The sequence below is a fragment of the Phyllobates terribilis genome, unplaced genomic scaffold, assembly GCF_046119375.1.
Source record: "Phyllobates terribilis strain yellow unplaced genomic scaffold, ASM4611937v1 Scaffold_1__5_contigs__length_1240528914, whole genome shotgun sequence".
Taxonomy (NCBI): domain Eukaryota; kingdom Metazoa; phylum Chordata; class Amphibia; order Anura; family Dendrobatidae; genus Phyllobates; species Phyllobates terribilis.
Genome location: NW_027362761.1, coordinates 594,708,583 through 594,724,752, shown reverse-complemented (window position 1 = coordinate 594,724,752; position 16,170 = coordinate 594,708,583). Strand labels below are relative to the sequence as shown.

The window sequence follows — 16,170 nt, the reverse complement described above, 5'->3', positions numbered from 1 at the left end:
AGCCGCAGGGTTCGTTCTCCCAACTGCTTGCGTCTGTATAATTTATCTGGGCTTGAACGTACCGCCTTGAAAAATTTAAGTTTAAGGAAGAGTCAGATCCATCCTTCCTCCTCCCCTGTGGCTGCTGGATTCTTTCCTTGCCTCGATTTCTGAAAAATTAACAAAATCAAGGTTAAGAATACTTACCCACTTCCACTCATCCCCGACCTTTATAATCCGCTTACTGGGGCTTAATGGTTTTCTAAACTTGACTTTAGAGGGGTTTGCAATTTGATCCGGATCCGGAAGGGTGATGAGTGGAAAACGGCGTTTTTAACGTCAGAGGGTTTAATCGAAAATCTTGTCATGCCTTTTGGGTTCTGCAGTATTTTAAAAACTTCTGAATGAAGTCTTTTCTGATTGCATTGGCAGATTTTTTGTTATTTACCTTGATGATTTTTTTTTTATTGTTTTCCCCTGATTTGGTCTCTCATCTTGAAATGTCTGTCTAGTATTACAAACATTGAGGGAAAATTCTTTGTTTGCAAAAATTGAGAAACGATTTTTTTCTGTTCAGGAGGTTTCATTTCTGGGATACATTTTATCGGCGGATGGGTTTAAAATGGATCCAGGGAAGGTGTAAGCTATAATAGATTGGGTTCAACCTAATGACCTTAAAGCGTTACAATGTTTTTTAGGGTTCACCAACTATTATAGGAAATTCATTAAGGGGTTTTCTCAGATTGTTAAACCTCTTTCTGACCTCACACGCTAGGGGGCGGACCTCATCATCACCGGATGCTATTGGGACTTTTGAAAAATGTAAAAAATATTTTATGTCTGCTCCTGTTCTAATCCATCCCAATTTCAGGAACCATTCATTGTGGAGTTGAATGCTTCAGTGGTCAGTGTAGGGGCTGTTTTATCTCAGGGGCCGAAAACTCTTGACTAATTTACGACTATGTGCATTTTTGTGAAATTTTCGCCTGCTGAAAGAAATTATGATGTCAGGAATCGTGAGTTACTTGCTGTTAAATTAGCTTTTGAGGAATAAAGGCCTTTTTTGGAGGGGGCAGTTGATCAAAGAACTGTGGTCAAGGACCAAAAGAATATAGCTTACATTGAATCAGCTAAACGGTTAACTCCTAGACAGGTGAGATGGTCCTTATTTTTCTCCAGATTCAAGTTCTCTATCACATTCAGGCCGGGGTCTAAGAATGTGAAGGCTGACACATTTGTGATCATTTCCTGAATGAATAAAAGCCACACGTTCACATAAATCCTTAGAATTAACGTCTTCTATACACAGCAGCGAGGGATGTATCCACAAATTATTCCTATCTTCATGCTTGTCGGTTTTGCGACCTGTGGATCCACCGCAGCTGTGCAGTGATTTAAAATGTTTTTAAGTCATAAATCAGGGTAGTACAATCTGATAGATAACTTCAATTGTATGTCGGATAAGACCCTATTTGCACTACTTTCTCACTAGTGTTTTATCAAGGCTGACGCATTGTCACGCAGTCTTCATTCAGTTTATCCTCCATCCTCCATTCTTACGAAGGGCATTGTGGTTTCTGTGCTATCCTCGGAGTTGGAAGTGGAGATCTGTAAAACTCAGTTATTGGCTCCGTCTGCCACTCCAGGGTCCAAGTTATTTGTACCTGTGTACTTAAGTAATGTGTGGTTCCCCTGCGGGTTCAGTCGCCACAGAGGTACTGCATCTCACCCAGAGGTGTGGCACTGTGACGCCTCAACTAGCCCTCCCTGGGAAGGTGTACTCGGACGGCGGGCCGGTGGTGGTGAGGGGGATGTCGTCGTGGCCTTGGCCCGGTCCGTGCCCAGGGCTGTCACATAAAAATTATGGGCTACTGGGGGATGAGTGGTTGTTTCGACTATTCCACCTGTGGTTTCTGGTGAAGATCACCAGCACTGCAACAGTCCTCTGAGGCCGATGTTCTTGCAGCCTGGTTGGTACTACTCCTCACAGGTGGAGTAGGCCTCAGGGCAGTGAGAGGGAAAGATCTGGAGAGTTGTGGTGAGTGCAGTACCGCGCAGGAATGAATAACGGAGGCAATAGGTGAAGTCATCCAAGCTTTACTCACGTTAGTGTAGTAGCAGGTGCAAAGCTTCCCTCTGCTGCTCATGGCGCGCTACGGCCACCAGGAAGGGGTTCAGCACACTCCGGGTAGCTCTGGTGCACTTGACAGGACCCCTACACCAGAGTGTTCCTCTCTCTAGTTGTACTTGAATCGCCTCATGTCCCCCACTGAGTCCCGTACAGGTACTGCGGTGTCCTATTAGGGTAGCTTGCAGCTCCCGGACCGACTGGGTCCCTTATTGGTGACTGTGGAGTAAACGTGGCATTCGGCCGGGTCCCTCTGGATAAATGCAGATTAAGGAATACAGGTGGCTGTTCCGCTCCGTCCGTATCCCCCTGGGATCCGCTTAAGCCTCCGGTCTTCTCTCACAGGGACGTGAAGTGCAAAGTCAGATAATCGGGGACTGGTACCCCCTCTTGCGGCAGGGTCTCTCTGGCAGGGCCAGAATAAGGGTAGCAGGTGGCGACTCCGCTCCATCCGCACCCCCTGAGATCCTTTCGCCTGTGGAGCTCTTCTCCTCTGCTCCCCTCCTGGGCCACCTTGTATGGATTAAGATTTAGAACAGAGCTGGCTATAACTCAACTCTGCCCCAATCCCCAGTCTCGAGGCCTGAGACCGGGAATCACAGAATCCTGCAGCTTGTACTGACTAACCACACCAGGGAACTGCGACCAAAGACCAGGTATTAAAGATGGCCTCCAAATTTATATGGATCTATTAAGTGCTTGGTAAAGTGCTTCCTCCACCCTCACTCACTACAAGGTTCCCCCTGACTTTTGGTTCCCCCTTACTCCTCCATTCTGGACCGGGGCAGCACTATTGTGCTTTAGACCCTCTTCAGAACGGGAGTGGTGTAGTGTTGAGTGTGTAGTGGGGTCCTGTGTGGTGCTCCATCCTTACCTTGGAGATGAGATACCACACCTCTTTTATGAGGTGCAGTACCCCTGTGGCGACTGAACCCTCAGGGGCGCCACAGTACCCCACTCTCAGGTAAGGAGGGAGTATTACCCGGGACCCATACACCCGCATCCAACACACTCCACTCCAGTAGGGAAGGGCGAGATTGTTCCTAAGGGACCGCACAGTCCCTGGTCCCTAGCTGGAGGGTGGAACTAGGTAGAGGAGGTGGTTGGAGGAAGAAGTTGAGTGGAGCACAGAGAGTAGGAGTATAAGAAGAAGAGGAACGATCTAGAAGCCGACAGTACAGAGGAGAGAGAGCTGGGAGCAGGAGCTCTGCTCAGGAGGAGTGGAGAACTGAGAATGGGCCCAGTGAGAGAGGCCCAGGAGCAGGAAAGGAAAGAAAGAAGAGAGGAGCAGATAGAAGGGCTCCAGGAACAGAGGGGATCCCAGGGGCACGGCGAGTGCGGATGCCACCTGTGCGCCCGAATTCACGCTGAAGTGGAGGGATCAGGCCGCAGAAGGGGACCGGCCCCTAACTAGTGGAGAACAACCAGGCTCAGCTAGACAACCGGAGGCTGCTGCATTTTCAAGGTGCTGCAGCCAACATCCACAATTACATCGCCAAAAAGGTGGCCGCATAGGGTCCAGGGGACTGCATGTCGCCCGACAAGGCCCGAGGCCACTGGCTTGGGACACTGATTGTGAGGCGCAGGGCAGGAGGGCGAGTGCCAGTGAGACGACTGGGAAAGGTACATAGAACGGGGTCCCGTTTAAGTACTCCTGAGATACTTGAGAGATTGCTGAACCCCTATGCCGGAAGACACAGGACAACGTGGGAGGTTACACACTGGCCTTTGTAACATGGAGAATTGAACAATTGTGAGTAAAACCTGAAGACTGCACCCCACTGTGTCCTTGAATAATTGCTGCGCCATCACCAGCCCTGCACTACACAGCACCAGCAACATCTACCTCATACAATTTATCATTTCCTACCCTGGAGCTTAGCTCTGCCTGTGGAGAGCTGAACCAACTCTGCTGCATCACCATCAGCTCCAGGGGATCTGCACCGCAGCGACGGCTCTATATCCGCATACCACAGGTGGCGTCACGAACATTATTATCCTAAAAACTTTATTCCCTTTTACTTTCCCTTTAATTGACCGCCCTGGGTCACGGACGGGGTGACATCCCCCATCATCGACCGGCCCGGCTGCTGAGTACCCCATGGCCCAGGGGGTGCGTCAATTTCGCCTGTTACAGGAGTTTCATGAATCTGTTTTGAGGGGTCATCCTGGGGTCACAGCTACGCAGAAAGCTATTTCCAGATTCTTTTGGTCGCTATCTGAGTAATGATATGAAAGATTTTGAATCCTCCTGTGAAGTCTGCACACGCTGAAGTTTGTCATAATCGGCCATCCGGGGAGTTGGTTCCATCGCCAATTCTGGAAAGACCATGGACTCATCTGTCCATGGATTTTATCACGGATTTGCATCTGCCTGATGGGAAAAGTGATATTTGGATGGTGGTTGACTGATTCAGTAAGCAAGCTCATTTTGTTCCTTTAACAGGGTTGCCTAATGCAAAAACACTCTCCATTGTGTTTATTCATATTGTGGTGAGGTGGCATGGAATTCCTCTTAACATTGTGTCTGATAGGGGAGTACAATTTGTTTTCAAGTCCTGGAGAGCTTTTTGTAATGGTCCCGTCACACTAAGCGATGCTACAACGATCCCGACAAAGATACGACCTGTCAGGGATCGTTGCTATGTGGTCGCTGGTGAGCTGTCAAACAGGCAGGCTCACCAGCGATCAGGGAGCAGCGACATCATGGAAAGAATATTTCCACGATGTCCTGCTCCTGGTTACCAGCCTGCTGAAGCGGGAGCAGGCTGGTAACCATGATAAACAGCGGGTTACTAGGGGCACACGCGCATTTAGTAACCCGCTGTTTATCATGGTTACGACTCTGCTACGGTGAGCGGGAGGTTACCGCTCATGGTAGCAAAGTGGTAACCATGATAAACAACGGGTTACTAAGTGCGCGTGTGCCCCTAGTAACCTGCTGTTTATCATGGTTACCAGCCTGATCGCTGGTCCCGCTGGTCACACACAGCGATGTGTGCTGACCAGCGGGAGGGCAACGACCAAAAAATGGTCCAGGACACTTTGCAGCGATCAGCGACCTCACAGCAGGGGCCTGATCGCTGCAAAGTGTCACATATAGCGATATTGCTGGTGACGTCGCTGTTGCGTCATCAAAACCGTGACTCAGCAGCGATCTCGTTATGTGTGACGGGGCCTTTAGAAACTGGGAATTGACTTGTCTTTTTCCTTTCTCTACCACTCATAAACCAACTGTCAGACAGAGAGGACAAATCAATCCTTGTAGCAAATTTTGAGGTATTTTTTTGCGGCTCAGCTTTAGAACTGGTCTTTATTCCTACCTATGGCACAGTTCGACTTTCACAGTCGGGTCAATCAATCCACTGGAACTTCGCCATTTTGCTGTAATTATTGTTTTCATCTCAATTTTGGAGAGTATTCCAGGATAAGTTCTGAGTTTTGTGGGGTAGAGGTCACCAGGGGGCTTGGGGATGTTTGGAAAGAGGTTCAAAAGAATATTGGGCAGGCTCAAGTTTACCAAAAAGTGAAGGCTGACAGAAGACATTCGGCGGTTCCTGTTTTTAAAGTGGGCAATGGGGTTTGGCTGTCATCCAGAAACATTAAACTTAGGGTACCATCAGCAAAGTTGGGTACAAAGTTCATCAGTCCCTATGAGGTTTTGGACGTGGTCAATCCGGTGGCCTTTAGGTTGTAGCTTCCTACATCTCTCCACATTCCTAATGTCTTCAATAGATCCTTGTTGAAGGAGTTTGTCCCCTCCGTGGTGTCGCTTTTGTTCCCGCCTCCTCTTGCTGCTGACAATGACAGTCTTGAGTATGAGATACAGAGAGAGGTGGATTTCCAGAGAGTCTGTAATTCCCTCCAGCTCCTCCTCATCATTGGGAGGGATATGGACCAGAGGAGAGATCCTGGGCTCCAGCCTGATCCTTTAGGGCCGATTCTAGGTTCCCTCAGAAACCTGGGGGTCTGATGGCCCCATCTCCCTAGAAGAGAGTGTACTGTCACAGCTTCATCTTTACTGTGGCCTAGGGACGCTGTGAGTGACGGCTAAGCCGCCCTATGGGATTTGGAGTGTATTGGATTGTCAGCATTGTGAGTGACAGTCCAGTCATCCAATCTGTTGCTGGGGCGTGATAGGCTGCCAGCACTTTGATCAGCAGGCCTGCTACTTAATCTGGCCAAGCCTATGGGCGTTTCCCCAGGTGCCTCCCATCCTTGTTGATTTGCTAGCTATTTAATTGGCTAGCTGTGAGCAGTTCAGTGTTAGTTGTAGCTTAGCTTTGTTTGGTGTGTGCTTAGCTCCGTGTCTCATTGTGTCTTTTTCTGATTTTGTTGCCGGACCTAAGATTTGTTGTGACCATTCATGTGGATTATCCCTTCTGCTCTTGACGCTCTCTGCCTGCAAGTACCTGACCCCTGACTTGCCTTTTGACTATTTGTTTTTATTACTCCCTTATCTTGACATACCCCCTGGTATTTGACCCCGGACTGTTACCTGACCACGCCGTTGTCTTGCCCCTCTGTATCACATGCCCTTTTGGTACCTGACCTGGGACCTCCTGACTACCCTGTCTCACAGCTTGTCCATGAGTAACTTAGCGTCACATGAAAGTCATTTTCATTCTAAATCCCTATCTATTTAGTGCCATAATCCTAAACTATTTTCTAATATACACTGCTCAAAAAAATAAAGGGAACACTTAAACAACTGAATATAACTCCAAGTAAATCAAACTTCTGTGAAATCAAACTGTCCACTTAGGAAGCAGCACTGATGGACAATCAATTTCACATGCTGTTGTGCAAATGGAATAGACAATAGATGGAAATTATTGGCAATTATCAAGACACCCTCAATAAAGGAGTGGTTCTGCAGGTGGGGACCACAGACCTCATCTCAGTACCAATGCTTTCTGGCTGATGTTTTGGTCACTTTTGAATGTTGGTTGTACTTTCACACTCATGGTATCATGAGACGGACTCTACAACCCACAGAAGTTGCTCAGGTAGTGCAGCTCATCCAGGATGGCACATCAATGCCAGCTGTGGCAAGAAGGTTTGCTGTGTCTGTCAGCGTAGTGTCCAGAGGCTGGAGGCGCTACCAGGAGACAGGCCAGTACACCAGGAGACGTGGAAGGGGCCGTAGGAGGGCAACAACCTAGCAGAAGGACTGCTACCTCCGCCTTTGTGTGAGGAGGAACACTGCCAGAGCCCTGCAAAATTACCTCCTGCAGGCCACAAATGTGCATGTGTCTGCACAAACGGTTAGAAAACAACTCCATGAGGGTGGTATGAGGGCCCGACGTCCACAGATGGGGGTTGTGCTCACAGCCCAACACCGTGCAGGACGCTTGGCATTTGCCACAGAACACCAGGATTGGCAAAGTCGCCACTGGCGCCCTGTGTTCTTTACAGATGAAAGCAGGTTCACACTGAGCACATGTGACAGAGTCTGGAGACGCCGTGGAGAGCAATCTGCTGCCTGCAACATCCTTCAGCATGACCGGTTTGGCAGTGGGTCAGTAATGGTGTGGGGTGGCATTTCTTTGGCGGGCCGCAAAGCCCTCCATGTGCTTGCCAGAGGTAGCCTGACTGCCATTAGGTACCGAGATGAGATCCTCCGACCCCTTGAGAGACCATATGCTGGTGCGGTTGGCCCTGGGTTCCTCCTAATGCAGGACAATGCCAGACCTCATGCGGCTGGAGTGTGTCAGCAGTTCCTGCAAGATGAAGGCATTGAAGCTATGGACTGGCCGCCCGTTCCCCAGACCTGAATCCGATTGAGCACATCTGGGACATCATGTCTCGCTCCATCCACCAACGTCACGTTGCACCACAGACTGTCCAGTAGTTGGCGGATGCTTTAGTCCAGGTCTGGGAGGAGATCCCACAGGAGACCGTCTGCAACCTCATCAGGAGCATGCCCAGGCGTTGTAGGGAGGTCATACAGGCACGTGGAGGCCACACACAATACTCAGCCTCATCAGGAGCATGCCCAGGCGGTGCAGGGAGGTCATACAGGCACGTGGAGGCCACACACAATACTGAGCCTCATTTTGACTTGTTTTAAGGACATTACATCAAAGTTGGATCAGCGTGTAGTGTGTTTTTCAACTTTAATTTTGGGGGTGACTCCAAATCCAGGCCTCCATTGGTTAATAAATTTGATTTCCATTGATGATTTTTGTGTGATTTTGTTGTCAGCACATTGAACTTTGTACAGAACAAAGTATTCAATGAGAATATTTCATTCATTCAGATCTAGGATGTGTTATTTCACTGTTCCCTTTATTTTTTTGAGCAGTGTACTTGCATTAAAAAATTCTATATCCTTACCTAACTACACTATCTGCTTTTCTATTTTTTTCCCTACTTTCTTTTTGATGACGCTTTGTTTGAGCATCCCAGTGCATGCTGGGATACCCAAATGGGTCATTATTAGGGAGTCACTGTCGCAGCCCCTGCCCCCTCCCTGAAACAAGGCGTCATTAGGGATGCTCGTTTCAGGGGACAGGCTAGTTCCTTTACAATGTGCACAATGACAGCGCGCTCTCTGTTGTCAGCTTGGATCAGTAGTAATGAGCTGGCAACACAGTGATGTTGGAATACCCCATGTGCAGAGACCAGCGATTCTTATTTCTTTGGCACTTAATCTGTGTCTTTTTTCCTCAACACTTTTTTTGCGACCCTCTTGACTACAAAACTTTTGCTGTTTCTGTGATCGCGACCCAATATCTCAGCAATTTCAGGAGCTGCATTCTCTCTAAGACTTGCAACATTTTGTGACTTTTCCCGTCATATATATAATATATTTTGTAGGGTTCATTACTCTCTTAGTTGTGTTAGAGGTAGGCACAGGACACTGTCTCTTTAAAATGTCTAAGGCAGGTTTATTATGCTGCATAAACCGCACTTTCAGAAGTAAACAAAAGAAAGCCTTGTCTGGCACAGTGTAACAAAACAGAAAATAAACAGTCCAATACAATATGGCAGGTTCTCCCGCTCACGGTCAGTGTCTTTTTGGCACAAACACTCTGGAGGTCTCCACACCTCCAGCCACAGACATTGAATGAGACACTTGATCTGATTTTATACACACGCCCTGGGGGTGGGGCTATGTGAGCAGCCAATCCCCCCCCATCTCTTATGACTGCTCGAAAAAAACAGCCCTGATACACCTGATTAACCCTCTCAGCACTACTTGTGCTGGAGCATGCTTTCCTGGTTTTACATCACTGAAGTTGCCAACCTCAGCAATACATATCTCCCCTCAAGAACATGTCCAGTGGCTATTTTACATACTCCCCCTCTGCCCAAAGCCGGGGGCTTGGCACCTTCTGCTAACATACAGTGGACCCTCGACAATGCGTCAGCATTGCCATGCAGTTTCCCAGGCCTATGCTCTACATAGAAGCTAAATTCCTGGAGGGCTAGGAAGCCCCTGGTCACTCGGGCATTGTTCCCCTTCTTCTCTCTCATCCACCTTAGTGGGGCATGGTGACACCAGCCTGAACTTCCTGCCTAAGCGGTAGTATTTCAGGGTGTCCAACGCCCACTTGATGGCCAAACATTCCTTCCCCACTATGGAGTAATTCTTCTCACAAGATGTCAGCTTTCGGCTTAAATACATTATGGGGTGCTCCTCCCCGTTCACCTCTTGTGATAGGACAGCCCCCAGTTGAACATCTGACGCATCCGTCTGGACCACAAACTCCTTTGAGAAATCCGGCACCACCAGCACTGGCTGTTTACACAGAGCCTGCTTCAGCTCCTGGAAAGGCGTCTCAGCTTCTGGAGACCACTTAGCCATAGCCGACTTTGTCCCTTTAAGAGGTTTGTCAGAGGGGATGCTATCATGGCGAAGTTAGGGATGGACCGGCGATAGTAGTCCACGATGCCCAGGAAGGCTCTGACCTGTTTTTTTGAGAGAGGTTGTGGCCAACCCTGGATCGCTTCAGTTTTATTTATTTGTGGCTATATCACGCCTCTACCCTATGACATAGCCCAAATATCTGGCTTCCTCCATGCCCATGGCACATTTCTTTGGGTTGATTGAAAACTCCGCCTTCCGCAGAGCATCGAATATTGCCTAGACTTTTCTGAGATGGCTTCCCCAATCCTGGCTGTAGATCACAATATCATCCAACTAGGCCACTGCATACTTCTTGTGGGGAGCTAGGATCCGGTCCATGGCTCTCTGGAAGGTAGCTGGAGCTCCTTGCAACCCAAACGGCATCTTGGTGTACTGAAAACACCCATCTGGAGTTGAAAAGGCCGTGTTCTCCATGGCATCTTAGGCCATAGGGATCTGCCAATACCCTTTTGTGAGGTCAAGGGTGGTAATGTACCTAGCTGGCCCTAGCTTTTCAATTAGTTCATCTACCCTGGGCGCTGGGTATGAATCGAATTTAGAGACCTCATTCAGTTTCCTATAGTCGTTGCAAAACCGCCATTCTCCATCTGGTTTCCGCACTAGGACTATGGGACTGGACCAGCCACTCTTGGACTCTTCAATGACTCCCAGACCTAGCATCCGCTTTACTTCTTTCGAGATTACCTCTTGCCGGGCTTCGGGAATCCGATACGGTTTCAGGTTTACCCGGACATGAGGTTCTGTAACGACCTCATGCTTTATGATTTGGGTACAACCTTGTAGTTCGGAGAACAGGTCCCTGTCCCGCTGCTGCTACTCTAGTCACTGTTGGTTTTGGGCACGTGAGAGCAACTCAGCCACCCTGACCTCTTCCACATCGGATTCAGACTTCGCCACCAAACACGGAGCTTCCACGGGCTCCTTATCTCGCCATGGCTTAATGAAGTTGATGTGGTACACCTGGTAGGGCTTTCTCCTCCCTGGTTGGTGAATTTTATAATTGATATCACCAACCTTTAACACTACTTCATAGGGACCCTGCCACTTGGCCAGGAATTTGCTCTCTACTGTAGGCACCAGCACAAGTACCCGATCTCCAGGGTTGAAGTGTCTCACCCTCGCCGACCTATTATACACCCTCGATGGTGCCTATTGCGCTTTGAGGAGGTGTTCTTTCACAATGGGCATTACTTCTGCAATCCTCTCTTGCATCTGTGCCACATGTTCAATTACGCTCCTGTAGGGTGTAGACTCAGCCTCCCAGGTCTCCTTTGCTACGTCCAGGAGTCCACGGGGGTGTCGTCCATACAACAGCTCGAAAGTGGAGAATCCAGTAGAGGCCTGTGGGACTTCTCTTTTGGAGAACGGAAGGTACGGCAGTAGGCAGTCCCAGTCCCGGCCGTCTTTCTCTACTACCTTCTTCAACATGGCCTTCAAAGTTTTATTGAACCGCTCCACCAAGCCATCTGTCTGCGGGTGGTAAACTGAGGTCCTTAGTTGTGTTATTTGCAGTATCTTGCACAACTCCCTCATCATCTTTGACATAAACGGAGTTCCTTGGTCCATTAGAATCTTTTTAGGCAACCGCGTCCTGGAAAAGATATGGACCAACTCCCGGGCTATACACTTGGAGGAGGAGTTTCGTAGGGGTGACGGAGCGTGCTTTTCTTGTTTTACATCACTGAAGTTGCCAAGCTCAGTGATACATATCTCCCCTCAAGTACATGTCTGGTGGCTATTTTACAATAAATATGTATATATAATAAAATGTGTATGCATATATTCACATTTGTTTATTTAACTATTTTTATTACTCATTTTTAGTCCTACTAATTCAAGTTTAAAGGGAATCTGTCATTGGGTTTTTGCCACCTAATCTGCAGAGCACCATATCATAGGGTCAGAGACCCTGATCACTGGGCTGCTTGCTGTAGTTTTGATAATATCACTGATTTATCATCAGGGGATTATCAACAGAGGACTAGTAAACCTGCTGCCAGGTAGTCCAGCGTATTCATGAGCTCTGTATAACCCCGCCCCACCTCTGATTGGCAGCAGACCATGAAGTCCAGACAAATACAAATAAAGTACTAGAACTGATGCTCGGAAATAGCGGGGACGGTTTCCATGACAAGAAAAACACATCAAAAAGAAAAAAAATCCAGCACCAAATAAAGGAAAAATTGCTTATCAATAAAAATTCTATTTATGTAGATCCATTAAAATACAATAAAGTGCATTAAAAAATTATGAAAAGTGCACTTTATTATATTTTAACAGATCTAAATAAATTAGATTTTTATGCATAAGAAACTTTTCCTTTTTTTTTGGTGCTGGATTTTTTCTCTTTATTTGACGAGCTTTCTGTGTAAACTGTATATGGTCAGACAGCTGCCAATCAGTGGTGCGGACGGAGTTATACAGAGCTCAACAGTAAGATAACTGCTAGATCTGCAGCAGAGAAAGCAGGGATTTTATCAAGATGACAGCAAGCAACTCAGTAAGTGTCATATTCCTGGAATCAGGGTCTCTGACCCTACATTATGCTGTTCTCAGATTGGGTAGCAAAAACCTAGTGACAGATTCCCTTTACCCATTGCAGCTGCGTCTAAATGATTAAACAGCAGTGAATGGAGCTAGCTCCGGTTGCTGCTGGTAAAGGCAGGAGCCGGCTGTATAATGAATGTATCATTTTAGTGTATCCACTCCTAGAGTAAAGTGATGGAAAAAGTATAAAACTTCAGGCTTCTTTGTAGATGATTTCTCTTTGGTGTAGCCTTGTATACAGTCCTACTACATATATGCCCGTGTAATCAGTCACATGACTATTCATTTCATTATACACCCTTTATCCAGGTGTGTACATCACAGGGCTCCTCAGTGAGATCCTTTGATCGGTTTTCTTTGACCATGACCATACGTCTCCTCCCCTTTGCTATGCTCTCTGCTAAAGTAAATGTAGCAGACATGACCGGGATTGTGTGAGATGGACGCCCCCAGCAGCCAGGTATTGTAACATCATGATCTAGTGGTCCCTGCTCTGAAATTGTGATCCGTTTTGGAATTAAATATTTTAGTCAGTTAATAAATGATTTTTTTTTTGTATAAGCCTCTCCTTTTATAATGTCAAAAAACATTAATATAATTATTGAGGTTATATTGTTAAAAGATAATCTAATTAGTTTTATTTTTGTAGATCACTGTACCAGGAACCCAGAGGAACATCCGGTATCTTCACATGTTAATGCAGATGATTGTAATATCATTCAATATGCCTATGAGGAGAATGCCAATATTGAAGATATACCCTCCACCCCTCATATCCAAAATGTATCATCTAATCCTTTTACACAGATCCTATCTCCTGATTCATCAACGACTGTAAAGCAGAATAGAAAAGACAGACTGGGTGTTGAACATCAAAAAGCTCCCATAGGAGAAAAAACATTTTCATGTTTAGAATGTGGGAAATGTTTTACCAGGAAACAATATCTTGTTAAACATCAGAGAATTCACACAGGGGAGAAGCCATTTTCATGTTTAGAATGTGGAAAATGTTTTAACCAGAAACTTACTCTTAAAAAACATCAAAAGGTTCACACAGGAGAGAAGCCATTTTCATGTTCACAATGTGGGAAATATTTTACTCAAAAAACAAATCTTATTAAACATCAAAGAAATCACACAGGGGAGAAGCCATTTTCATGTTTAGAATGTGGAAAATGTTTTACCAGGAAACAATATCTTGTTATACATCAGAGATTTCACACAGGTGACAAACCATTTTCATGTTTAGAATGTGGAAAATGTTTTACCATGAAACAATATCTTGTTAAACATCAGAGAATTCACACAGGGGAGAAGCCATTTTCATGTTTAGAATGTGGGAAATGTTTTAACCAAAAAATAACTCTTATTGGACATCAAAGAATTCACACAGGGGAGAAGCCATTTTCATGTTTAGAATGTGGAAAATGTTTTACCAGGAAACAACATCTTGTTAAACATCAGAGAATTCACACAGGGGAGAAGCCATTTTCATGTTTAGAATGTGGAGAATGTTTTACCACGAAACAATATCTTATTAAACATCAGAGAATTCACACAGGGGAGAAGCCATATTCATGTTCACAATGTGGAAAATGTTTTACCACGAAACAAGATCTTATTAAACATCAGAGAATTCACACAGGGGAGAAGCCATTTTCATGTTCACAATGTGGAAAATGTTTTACCAGGAAACAAGATCGTGTTAGGCATCAGAGAATTCACACAGGGGAGAAGCCATTTTCATGTGACAAATGTGGAAAATGCTTTACCCAGAAATCAAATCTGGTGAAACATGAGAGAATTCACAGATAAGGAAAGCTATATTCATGTTCAGAATGTGGGAAATATTTCAACCAGAAAATTAATCTTATTGGACACCAAAGGATTCACACAACGTTAAAGCCATTTTCATGCCCTAAATGTGGAAAATGTTTTTCCCAAAAATCACATCTTGGTAGACATGAAAGATCTCACACAGAGGGAAGCCAGCTTCATGTTTAAAATGTTGAAACTGTTTCACTATTGGATCAGATCTTGTTAAACATCAGAGAATTTACACGGGAAAAACACTTTCAAGTTTAGAATGTGGAAAACATTATAGCTCTAAATCAAGTGGGATTGAACATCAAAAGATTTCTACAGGGTTAAAGCCATTTTTATGTTTTACTCTTGAGACTATACAGAGTATATAGACAAGACAGCATGGTGTGGTGCTGAGTCACTACTCATGGACAAGCCGTGAGACAGGTTTGTACAAAGGTTCAATGCCCAATACATAAAGAGCTCATCATAAACAGAGGGGTAAGACAAAGGTGTAGTCAGGTCACAGTTTGAAGTCAGAATTTGAGGAAGGTAGCTCGTCAAGATAAGGGGGCTAGACAAATGGATGGTCAAAGGCAAGGTCCTACTTTGGGTAGCAAGAGTTCAGAAACAGCACTGAAAAACAAGGCACACACACACCACCAAGATAAAGCTATGACTGGCAATAATCAGAAACTGAAAGCCAGGTAATCGCCCATAATGGGAGACACCTAGACAGCTCAGAACGACCCTGATTCAATATGGCAGCTGAGCTTTCACTCACTGCGTCGAGGACAGTGAATGGTGGAATCATGACACATGGGATCCCAGGTGATTCTTTCTGTGAGGCATGGAAATGTTTTGCCTCACAAGCAGCATCTACTATCCTATTCTGGTTCGTGAGACAACCTTTTTAAGATTTATCGTTCATAATATTTGTGTAATGTAATAAATAATTTCACGCTCATTGATTATGCAGTGGAGATGGAGGTTGTTTCCATAACAACACCTGTAAAAGACGAATGAATAAGCAATTATTTGTACACAATAATCCTTACATGTAAATTTTTGACCGACTTAAACGTTAGGTCACTTCTGATGATCATATAGTAAATCACTATTACAATTATATACTCATCTCAATGGGCTTTAAGGCACAGAAAGGGTGATGCATCAAAGAACTCAGAGGAGGACCCGTATGCATGCCCAAAATGCAGAAAATGTTGTAGAAATCACAGTTTATTAAGCATCTGAGAATTCACACTGGGGAGAAGCCGTATTCATGTTCAGAATGAAGGAAGTTATAACAATTAACCACTTCCCGTCACTGCACTGTCCTTTCACGTTCTTATAGAGCTGCCACTTTCCATTAGGATGTGAAAGGGCTGTGATTACTCACCCGGGGACCCTGATCCTTGGGTGATTACTGCTTTGCAGCTTTTAATTCCTCCTCCTAGCAGAGATGTAGCAGAGGAATTTGAGTGCTGTCACAGTTTGCTTAATTAACTCTTTACTTAATGCAGTTAAAGTGACCACAGCCAGTGGTCTTATCTCTCCATTGGCTTTCTGCAGAGCTAGCGCAGAAAGCCAATGATTGCTAAAGCTACTGGAGACCTAAGGATGACCTTTGAATCTGCCATAGATCAAAGCCTAGTATACCATGCCCGAGGTATGGTTTATTAGGCAGCCTATCTGTGTATAGTCTCGTGCACACGACCAATTTTCTCAGACGAGTTCTATCTATGATTTCCACAAATATCGCTTGTTCTCATGATATTCTTTGTTTCTGTGCACATGTCCAATCTTCTCATCGGACCTAGTGGTCGATGGAAAAAAT

The 16,170-nt window shown here is 45.7% G+C and overlaps 1 pseudogene; it reads left to right on the top strand.

Annotated features, from left to right (window-relative positions):
- LOC141273039 (uncharacterized) overlaps positions 1–16,170 on the top strand; it is a 72,193-nt pseudogene that overhangs the window by 31,788 nt on the left and 24,235 nt on the right.